We start from the raw sequence: 11790 nt of genomic DNA on the forward strand, positions 1-11790 counted from the left end.
TTGCGGAAAAAAACAAATAGTAATTATACTATTTATGTCAGCCAACATTAAGCTTCACTTTGCAGGGCTAAAAAAAGATACAAATGACTATGTTTTTACATTATTTTAGTTTTTACCTTTTTTAGCCCTGATAGTCTGGCAAAAGTATAGCTCACCATTAATAGTTAAATTACTATTTAGGTTTGTTTTTTTATAAATGCAACTGGACCTTGCTTTTATATGATAATTGTTAAGTGAAAAAACTGTGATAAATATGATGCTTTTTTTTACAAATCATGCTAACGCTTGGATTTAATGTGAGTAATTATTTTTTCTTTATTAAATAAACTATCTATTTCTGTTCATGGTTTATTAAGACAATATAAATTATATTATTAATAACATGAAGAATATAAAAAACATTACTTGATCCCCTGTTTTTTCTTAGTAGGTTTACATAAGGTTATTATATATGGGCCTAATTAACTTAAAATGGTCTTATTATTTTTAAGTCAATTTTTATTTATTGAAGTTTGAGCATTAATTTCTTTTAATGAAAGAAATTCCTAGCAATAATTAACAATTTTACTTTAAGTAACATTTACAGGTTTATTATCGAAAGTTTCTCTCCATACTGATTGATATCCTGTGCACTGCTGTAACATTTTACAATGTTTAACCTGCTTCAATTGTTTCCCTTAAAAAAATTACAACAAAGTGAAGGCTTCACAGGAAGAATGATTTTTGTCAAAACAAACTTAAATGTTGAAAATTGAAGATAAATATTTTCTTTTATTCTTTTAATTACTAATTAAAATTTTACAGTTTAGTGGTTATGTAAAATTTATATTAAATCTTTATAAAAAAAATATATCAACTTAAAATAATGGTTTAAAAGAATCGAAATTACAAAAAAAAGTTGGACTTCAATCATTCCTATCCACAGAAATTGACTGGTCAAGCCATTTAGTGAAAAAAATGTTGGCCAAAAACCTGAAATTAAAATCCACCCTGATGTTACTAGGATTTGAATGTTCAATAGAACTATACTGTAATCATTTTTTCCATGGGCTACCCTTATCTTTTTTTTTTTTTTTCATAACTGAATGTGTGGTATTAATATAAAATATCAGGAACTGGAAAAGATTTATAATATATACACAAAAATATACCTCGACATTAATATAATTTGTCTTTGTGAGTGATATTGCTGTGTAAATTTCTTTAGAATTGAGTCAATAAGCCAAATTAGAGTGACTTAATGCATTTGATATGTGAAGTGAAATATATTAAAACAGTTATATAAATAATTATAGATTATGTATCATGAACAAAGAAACATTAACTTACCCCTATATTTATTGATTTTATTACGGAAATGAATATTTACTAAAATATCAGTATATACCTGATTTGCTTGTATATACTAAAGATTAGATGTCCCACTGCACTCTAAAATTAAATGAAAATACAAGTGAAATGTTATAAATCATTACAAAATATTCACTTGATTACACATGTTTTAATTTAATTCCTGAATACACTAGTCAAAATTAATTTACAAAAACTTTGTGAGCCACAGGAATCTAAGTAGTTAAATTCTTTCAAAAATATATCTCGAGTTTAATGCACCTTAATGAAATCGATGTACACCTTTCTCTTATAAATTTACAACATTCTGTCTTAATCCTTCATATAAAGTTTTGATGATTTGTTTCTGAAAAGTAAAGTATTTGCTTATTTGGTAACAAGTCCATTGAACAGAAGTTTATATTATAGAAAAAAAAAACTCTGGGACGTCTGTACCTCAGTTGGGTAGGTACTGTCTTACCAATTTGAGATTTGCTGGCGGTGCCATTTCTAATCCGGCCTGGGGCATTGACATTTTTTTTAAGTGCCAGCCCCACAAAATGAAAAACTTGACCCCAACCATGGAAAATAAAATAAATTATGTTCACAAATTTTAATAGAGGTGATACTTGTGTCTGAAATCTGAGAAATTGTTAAATTGTAGCTTGAACATGTATCATGCAATAGAACAAGATATCTTCTTCCTGTAAGAATTGTTAATCCACATAAAATTTTAGGCCTTTATTTTTAATTATCATATTTACGGTTAAGTATACCTTTGCTTTTATCATCTTCAAAGAATTAACTAGCCAAGATTTAAAGAGAGTTAAGATAAAATAAAAGGACAATTTTAAATCTTGGTATGTTAATTTTGAAATATAAATATTACAGGAAAATCAACTCTTAACACGAGGATAAATTTCTTTTGCTGTAACCATGTTAATCAGGTTTACATTGACAGGCTAAAACTTTTTTTGGACCTGAACTATTTCGTACAAAAACAAAGCATCTCCTGTTTTATACTAAAATAATGAAGTGAAAAAAGCTTTCAATGGATTACCTCCTTTTTGTATTTTCAAGCTTTTGTGCAGAGTGATTTAAAAAATTAACTCTGTAGCAGCCATTACAACTTTTTATTACCATAATAGTATACAATTCTGAGTTCCAACTTGAAGATTGAAGCAGTGATATTTTAACTCAAAAGAAAGTATTTCTAATTTGCCATAAGCATGAAGATTTAATAAGTATTAAAAAAAAAAAACTAACACTACTAAGTGTGATTGACACAAGTAGATCCTATACGCTATGTGGTGAGAAAGTAGGAAGAACATTTTCAAATCAGTTTCTTACTTATTTAACTAATGATAATTCTAATGCGAAATCCAATAAATACTATAGTTAAACGAAATTGATACTAAAAATTAAGCCATTTTAAATAAACTTCAGTAAATATAATTAATCAAAAAAGAAGACAGTTTTTCTAAAAAATATCTATACAAGGAAAAAAAACTTGCTATACCAAATATTTCATAGAATACTGCCATTCATTCATAAAACATTACCATAACCATCTAAAATATAAGTGGAAACATTACTACAAGTCTACATTACAGGAACAGTTTTAAGTATAAATTTAATTAGTTTCAAGTGTAGTAATTTATATATTATATGTATGGAAATCACTTTTTTTATTTTAATATTATCCTTTTTTTTAAATTAATTTGTAATTAAATTAAATTAATTATATTTTGTCTTTGCAGTCTAAGATCTTTTTACCCCTTGAACAGACTGCTCCAAGTCTGGAATTAATAACTTATATAAAAATACATGAGAATAATTTGTACTAAATTAAATTAAACCTGCACCGCTACAACCCATGAAGGGTCAGGGGTTCAGTACTTTGTAAAGAAGTACTATTAGTAGACCAACAGTTGTGCAAGGAGGTGATCAGAGTTGCTCAGAATCACGCTCGACTGCCAGATTTTTACCCAATTATGGGTACCCAATTTAAGAGGCTGGGTAGACTCCAGAATCCACTGGAGTCATGACTACAGTGTAACAGAAAACAATTCTCTGCCCAGTCAGATTCGAAATCGGTTCCTTGGAGTTAGTAACCACACGCTTTACCCTGTGGTCACCGCGCTCCATATTTGTACTAACTGAATAAAAAAAACAAACATTTAATAAAATGTTTTTATGGGTGATATTAATGACATAAATCAACTGTAGGTTACAACAGTTATGGGCGTCAATGGTTTATTCTTTCGAAGTGTCCTATATTACATTGAATTTTGGAAATTAGTTTTCAAGAATACTTATACATCTATATTACGACTAAGAAATTTGTTAGTATTAAAATCATTATTTATTTATATAATGTATGTAATTCTTATAAAAATTAAAATTAAAATCTGTAACACTAGAGCCCACGAAGTGTTCAAGGGTCTATTACTTTTAAAGAAGTACTGTTATTTGAACTATGGTTATTTAAAAAGGTAATTTCTTCAAGATCGCATTCAACTGCTTGATTTTTTCCCAACTAAGGGTACCCTCTTTATAAAGGCTGGATGTGGCCCAGGCGGGCTTCTGAACCCACGAGATCATGTAGCAAAGGGCTGCAGTGACGGATTAAATAAAAGTGATGCTTATAACCTTAAAAAATTAGGCTCATTATTTTTAGTATTGAATGCAATAAGTTGTGAAAGCTTAAAGAAATACTCAATGTCTTTAATAATCGTTCTATTATTTTTTAAAAATATTTCCAAACAAGATATATTTCTGAAATAGTCCGATCTGGAGCATAGTCAACTGAATCTCATCAATATATTATTATCTACTAATAATTGAGGTAAGGAAATGCATTGATTAGCATATAAAGAGTTGAATTCAACCTAACAAAAAAAAAGGAAAAGTAAACACAAGTGAGGAATGTTCTATGAATAGTAATAACCAGCGGCTTCGGGTACCTATGAAAAAGTCTCTCAAGAATAAGCTTGTTATTATTTTAACTTGGATTATTTATTTGACTTTTTTAGTTGTAAGTTTTAACTTAAACAAAATGCTGAAAGTGAATATACCAATATATTTTTAATTGAACTTTTTAAGGTTTTTCTACATTGATTTATTATTTGATAGGTTTTTGTTTAATAGTATATTCGTATGTAAATACACAATAGCAAAACTAAGTTGAAGAAAATGTTATGAGAAATATTAGTGGCAATTAAAAAATGAATTTTCCTTAAAAGAATAGATTCAAATACTCCTTTCTACATAGTGCCTTGAAAATGTTTCTAAAACTTAAAATTAAGTTATAAAAGTTAGCTTAATATCAGCCTTTGTAATGGGATAATATGAAATTGTTTAATACAATTGGTTTCCTTATAGCTCTTCAATTTGCATGCAATGCATAAAATATGCTTGTAATCAGAGAAGTTTAATTTTTTATGTATGTTTGAAAAAGAGGAGAGAGTTAATTTGATTCAAACAAGGTCAGATAAGCTTTCCATGAATTAATACTACAAAAAGAACAATTAAGTTTATTATTGCAGGATTTGCATGCTTAATACACGTTTTGGATTTTTTAGTGTGCAAAAATCCAATCTATAATCATAACCATTTGTATTCAAATTTCTCTTAAATATTTTTGTTTTCTGTTTAGAGAGTCAAATTGGTTAATAATGATTATTTACATCTGGAATTCACAAACAGATTATGGAAGGATTAAATAAGCCAATAGAAGATGATCTGCTCTCTTAAAATGTCAGAGATTCTGATAAAGAAAGTATGGAAGCACATTTCAATTTTAGTAGGCATGAAACTGAATCAGGATGAAGTAAAGTGAGTGGCATTGAATCATAAAGTGAGAGTGAACAGTATAAAATGTTTTGAGGAAGAAGAGAAGCTAAAGTTTCACTCATTTGAAGTAAAAAAGTCTCCCCCTCTTGCTATTGCTTCAAAAGACACTAAGAATAAACAATATGCCATTTATTCTTGCAATAGAGGAACAGGACAATAGATATTAGCATTATTGTTTGCTCAGTAAGAAAAAGCACTAATTATAATTTTATATTACTCATGAACAGTAAAGCAATGTTTCAAGTTCATAGGTTTTGTTTTATATATAATCTTCAAGCCTGTATGCTATTAGAGCATATGTTAAGAAGGGTAACCGACCCTAAAATTTTCAAAATCCAAAGGACATTTAGAAAATGGAAGAAAAACACCAACAGAAGAATAAAAAAAGGAAAACAAAAAAGAAAAGAATATTACATTTGTTCATAGACTGAGATAGGAAGACATCCATTATTTGTATAAATTTTAATAAATACTTCTGTGGTGAATGTTAAGTACTATTGTTTTAAAGTAATATCCTTTCAGGACCCCGGAGACATTAGACATAACTTTTATTTATTATTTATTTTAAAAATATTTCATAATATTTTATGAACTACACAAAAAAGAGTGTAATATTACATCTATCAAGAATTTTTTTAAATGACATCAGGCACTGCAGTGAGAAAAGCACAAGATGCTATGTATATGTATTCTAGGATAAGTGAAGCATAAGTTAACATTTTTTCACAATCACATTTTGTGTATAGTTGCATAGGAAAAAAAAAATATGTGTAAAGAACAATTAGTCATTTTTTTAAGTTCATTTTTTAAGAATAAAATTATCTGAAGGAAAAAATGTGTGTGAAGTGCAAGTGGTTATTTTTGTAGTTAATTTAGTCAAGATAAATATTTTCTACCAAAAAGTAAATGAATTTCACAATCAAACTTTGTTTGTCTGTGTATGTGAGTTACATTGGTCTAAAAATATGTGTTCAAAGTGGAAATATAAATGAATTTATATTCATTTTTTATACCCATGTGCCCTCTTTATTTGCTATTAGCTAAATTTAAAAAATATTAAAAATTGAAGTTTTAAATTAAAAATTTTTATTTTGGTCAACAAGCTCACAATCTTAAAAGATGCTACTTTATGGCTTTAGGATAAAATACAAACATTTTAAAGGTGGAATTCATTATCATCAACTTCCTACCCATTTTTGCAAGGATCGAGCCGAAAGAATGGTTTCAGGTCTCAAAAGTTTTTTTGTTTTATTTTTCAAAACAGAATGAAAGTGGTTTATATTTAGAAAATTTATGTCAAATATTGCATACGTTTGAAGAAATATTAAGTATAATGTAATTTATGTTTATTGAATAAACTTTGAAATTTATTAGCAGCACCAAAAAACTTGTGCGAGTATTGTGTACTAATTAACTTTCTATTCTTTAATACCAGGTCAAATGTGGAAAGAATAGTTTTGGGGTCCCAATGCCTTTTCTTTTATATTTATTTTTGAGAACACAATTAAACTCAAACATTTATACTCCCTCAATATTGTCCTACTTGTTTTGATGTTACAGTGTGGAGCCTCCGATGGGAAATTTAATGAATGAGATATACCAGTGGGGTCATTTTATAAAAATATTATATAGTTTATTAATTTAATGATGATATCACTCACTAAGTTGTTGCATATGTCTGTAGGGCTCCATTCAAGGGCCCTTGTAACAAAAGTTATTTGTTACTTGACCATTTTATAATGAAATGATATTTTGTTTGTGAATCCTTACATTATTGCTGAATACAAAAATAATAGTTTTAATTTTTTATGTTTTCTGTAGCAACCGTTTTTGTGTTTTAAACATGCATTTTCTCTGTATTTGTTAGCGTTTAGAGAAACAAAAAATTACTCAGAGCTTGTGTATTCTAGGTTCATGAAATAGAAACCACTTGATTCCGAAAAAATATCCTAAATATTGCATTTAGTACATCATTAATGAAATTTTAACTAAGCCTAGTTAAAATCAATATCAAAATATGGCATCTAAATTGACGCTTTTTCAACTTTTGAAGGCAAATTACCAAAAGCTGGAATCTGATCTCAGGCTTAAGTTTTTACGGACGTTTATCTATCTATATTTACTTAATTAAAAAATTATATATACATCAACACATAGATTGGTTTCCTTTTTAAGCAACAATGTTTGAAAAACTGATAATTAAAAAAGAAAATTCGTAATTTGATTGATGCCTTGTATCTTTGTTGAGACAAAGATAAAAATATGAAAATTATATAGATTAACCCTCTATGTGTTGTAGTCCTATATAAATTTCATGTTCGAGACTCAATAAGTTTAGGTTTTAGGACCTTGATAATAAACAAATTTTCAATATTTCAAAAATAATTTCTTGTAAAGGATGCCAATCTAAGAGTTAATATATTTTTTCAAAAGAGTACAAATTGGTGGCTACACATCCCAAAACATTTAGTCTGAGATTTGATCCTTTTTTGGGATAATACGTCTTAAAATTTTGTCAATTTTCCACATCCTAAAATGTAGATAAATCTCAAACTTGAAATTTGTACATCAGTATAATGCTCAACGAGCCATCAGTAGCTCAGGTGGTTGAGCCGTGTCTTTTACATAGAGTAAATATGAAAAGCTACAAACTCCTAGAATGTTTTCCCTGAGATAAGATCCCTTCATGAGGAAGAAGCCTTCAAAAGTTGAAAATTGGTCAATTTGGATTACAAATTTTGATATGGATTTTGACTATTTTTTTTTAAGTTATGTTTAATTTATCATTAATAATGTACTAAACATAATATTTACGCTATTATTTTTTTAATAAATTGTTTTTTTATTTCATTAATCCTTGTTACACCTGTTATCAGTAATTTACGTTAATGTAAACTCCTACAAACCCAAGAAACTACATGTTTTATGAAACAAAATCGGCTGCCATTAGAGCTAAGTGAAATGTACAAAAGGAAAATTATTATTTCTGGACTCAGCAATAATTTAGGAATACACAAACAAAAAATAATTTTATTATAATATTTTCAAGGAACTAATTACTTTTGTCTGAGTACTCTTCAGTTCGATGGGTTTCAAAAACATGTGCTGTAAGTGTGAGAATCACACCAGGAAAATTAATAAACTCGATAAAAATTTTTATAAATGATACAACTGGTATCTCATATGTATATCTCTTTTGTTATATTTCCTGCAGGAAGACTTTTTTTTTAAGTTTAACTCCTGAAATATTAGAATTGATCCTACATAAATATTTTTCCAATTATTTTATAACTATAATTTCATTCTCTAAAATCCATTGAAAATTTACTATGTTGGATATTCTAATTAATTCTACTAAGTTATTAATATTATTCTAAGATTAAATTAAACAATCCAATTACTATCACTATTCTGCTACTAGTACTGTTTTTCATGACAAAAACTATTTTGCCAAGAGTGCCTGTCTGGAGGTTGCCGCTCCATACTGACCAGAATGAAAGTGTCAACATTCACTTCCCAAGACCACTACAATGTAATATTAACTGACCCAGGTGGGCATTGAACCTACAAAGCTCCAAATTAGAAAATATGAGGCCCCAGTGTTCCAATGTTTTTAAAGTAAAGAAGCTAGATTATTAATGTTGCTGCTAGATTTTTAATGTTTAATGTATAAGTATATACATTAAACATTAAAAATCTAGCAACACATCCTAGCTTCTTTACTGAATACTACAATGAGTTCATTGTATAATTTTATTTAAACATGTTGTTAAAGAAATATAAAGTAATTTTTTATTAAAAACCACATCTAAGTTTGCAAATATTTTTATGTAGAGTAAAATTACAAATACAATACATTAAAATAATGATATCAAGATTGATATCAATATCAACTTCATTAAATATATTGCAATGAAGCTGTAATAGGAATATTTAAAAAAAAATAATAAGACATTATTATAAAATACAGGAGTTGAGGAGGTAATAGTGTTAATAAAATACATAAGACACTATGAAAATATATACAATGGAATTTTTGTAATTTAATTTAAGCGAGACTATTTCATAATATGCCTGATGATAGCTTAAGAGCTGTGGTATGTGGTAAAGAAAAAATAAATATAGGTGAAAAATAGAGTAATTTTTTTTTATTATCATTAAAACTTATCATCTTTAAAATGTTTGTTAAGATTATAAGTAAAATATGATTAATTTTTAATATGTAATATAGCTGGACACATATGTCAATAGAGGATCTAGAGTAGGAGTTAATTGAGGTAAGGAATACAGTCCATAGGGAAGAAGGGGTCCAAAGGCTCCCTAAAACTAAATATATCTGTAATTAGTAATAAGTGTCCTTTATTTAATGAGGCTACAGAAGTCGAGTTTGTAAAGCTGTGACCTTATACTAGGGTAGTATCCAGAAGAATAACTACCCTGTTGTTCAGAAATGGTCTGGAAGGGAGTAAAAAAATCCTTTATTTAATATTTCCATGGCATGGGAGATAAGAATGTCCAGCACTCAGGTTCGTTACCCACTCGCATACTTTTTGTACTATAGATCCATCTCTACTTTATGTTCTAACTTACAACTCTACATATATACATTGTTCATATTGACTAAATGCATTATTAAGCACTCAATACCAATTTTAAAGGGTTATAAAAATAAATAATAATCAAAATAAATACATAAATCTCAGCTTGTTGTGAATTGCAATATTGATACAAAAAATAGTCTGGAATAAATCCATTAAATTTTTTTTTTTTTTTAATGTATAAATTTAGCTGAGCTGTTAAGAAGTTCATTTTGCACCACCTAATTCTAAGCCTCAGAGCAAATGAAATTTGCAAAACCCACAAACGTAATTTCTTTACAGAATTTAGACCAAGCTGTACATGTTCTTCAACATCTCTCAGGAGATTCTATTAATTTTAAAATTTAATTTATTTATTGGACCCACAATAAGTTTTTTCTGAACAAACCATTTTTGTCATATTTATCTGTTGTGAGATCTTTATTTCCATCCTATCATGTCAGAGGAATAATAGATGTATTATCTAGTAACTCTTACACTAACCGGCCACTAATTCTAGAGGAAAATGACTGAAATAAGAATAAAAATTAATTGACTTTTTTTTTTAAAGAAAAATAGAAATATATTAGTGAATGGGACCAATTTGATTGGTTGTGGGGGGACATTTCAGCGACATTCTCTTAGTGAACTACTATAGCAGTTACAACATCTTTAGACTCTCTTCATGCAACTCAGTAAGTATTTACTAGTCAGGTCTCTAGTTGGTAGACATTTTCACTGAAACTCTCGCAAGCCAAAGATATCTCTCTACAAGAGAGTCTAGTAAATATGAAAGGCAGTTGTAATATCATCTACTTCAAAGTATAGCTTTCTAGAAGATTGACTCAAACCTTCCTGAAGTAGGAATATCAGTAGAGTTTTGGTTGAAGCTGACTCAACCAAACAACTAACAGATAAATAACACCTGATGTGCCGAAGATCTGAACAACATTTCTATTCTAGAGCAAACCCTACATCTGTGATGTGCTATATCTATCTAATCATGGGCTATATCTATTATATCCATTTTATTATTCCTTAAACTGAGCTCCTTAAAAATATGAAAATCATTGCCTTTATAAACTTTAAAAGATTTATGATTTATAATACATCCTTATCCCACTTCTCTTTTTGAGTTTTTTAAGTCCTCAGTGAGAAGTATATTATAATGCAGGGAATGAACAGAAGATACTGTGGTTTCGTACCAAATTATTACTTCAATTAAAGATCATTGTATGAGTAGATGCAGCAAGACTCTCAAAGTAAAGTGCCAATATGTTTAGTTTACATTTATAAAGCATATAGCTCTTAGTATGCATTTTTTCAGAAATAGTTCAGTATAATACAACCTCCTTCAACATGCCATTTAATTTATATAACTTTAAAATAGGAATATCTCTTATATTCTGTTCCTAAACACTATTTTCACTATTAAAATTTAAAGCAGTATTAGTTTTAAGTTTTTTATTTTGTTTTTGAAATTATAAAAAAAATATATTTTCATGATAAGGTCATTAAACAGAATAATTTTATATTTGCATTTCCTACGTCTTCTTTGGTTTTGGGAAACAAGTACTTTCAGGGAAACACCATAACATAGTTTACTTAAAATTGCTGGTCACAATAAACCATCAACCCTAAAATTAAATTGTGGTATAATTTTTGTTTATAAACTTTTATGTAATATCAACGATTGTTCTGATCTCCAAAGTTTTGACATTAAGGTACCTCCTCATCAAATCAGGCTGTATTTGACTTTCGCTTTAACTTGTCACTAAGAAAAGTACAATAAGCTTTATGTTTACCTAGAATGATGCATAATGTAAACTTATTTCCAAATTATATTGATTTGCTTTACTTCAGTTTATCTCAACTAAAAAAAAACCTCATAATAACAAATAAATAAATAAAAATTTCAAATGAATCAAACAACTTTCGATTATCATATGTTAATACTTGTTTCTATATTATTGTTTCTGTATTTTAAATATATATTTATAAGGAACTAAAACTTTTATTTTTGTTATTT

The sequence above is a fragment of the Halyomorpha halys genome, unplaced genomic scaffold, assembly GCF_000696795.3.
Source record: "Halyomorpha halys isolate HHAL.00 unplaced genomic scaffold, Hhal_1.1 Scaffold670.1, whole genome shotgun sequence".
NCBI classification, from domain to species: Eukaryota; Metazoa; Arthropoda; class Insecta; order Hemiptera; family Pentatomidae; genus Halyomorpha; species Halyomorpha halys.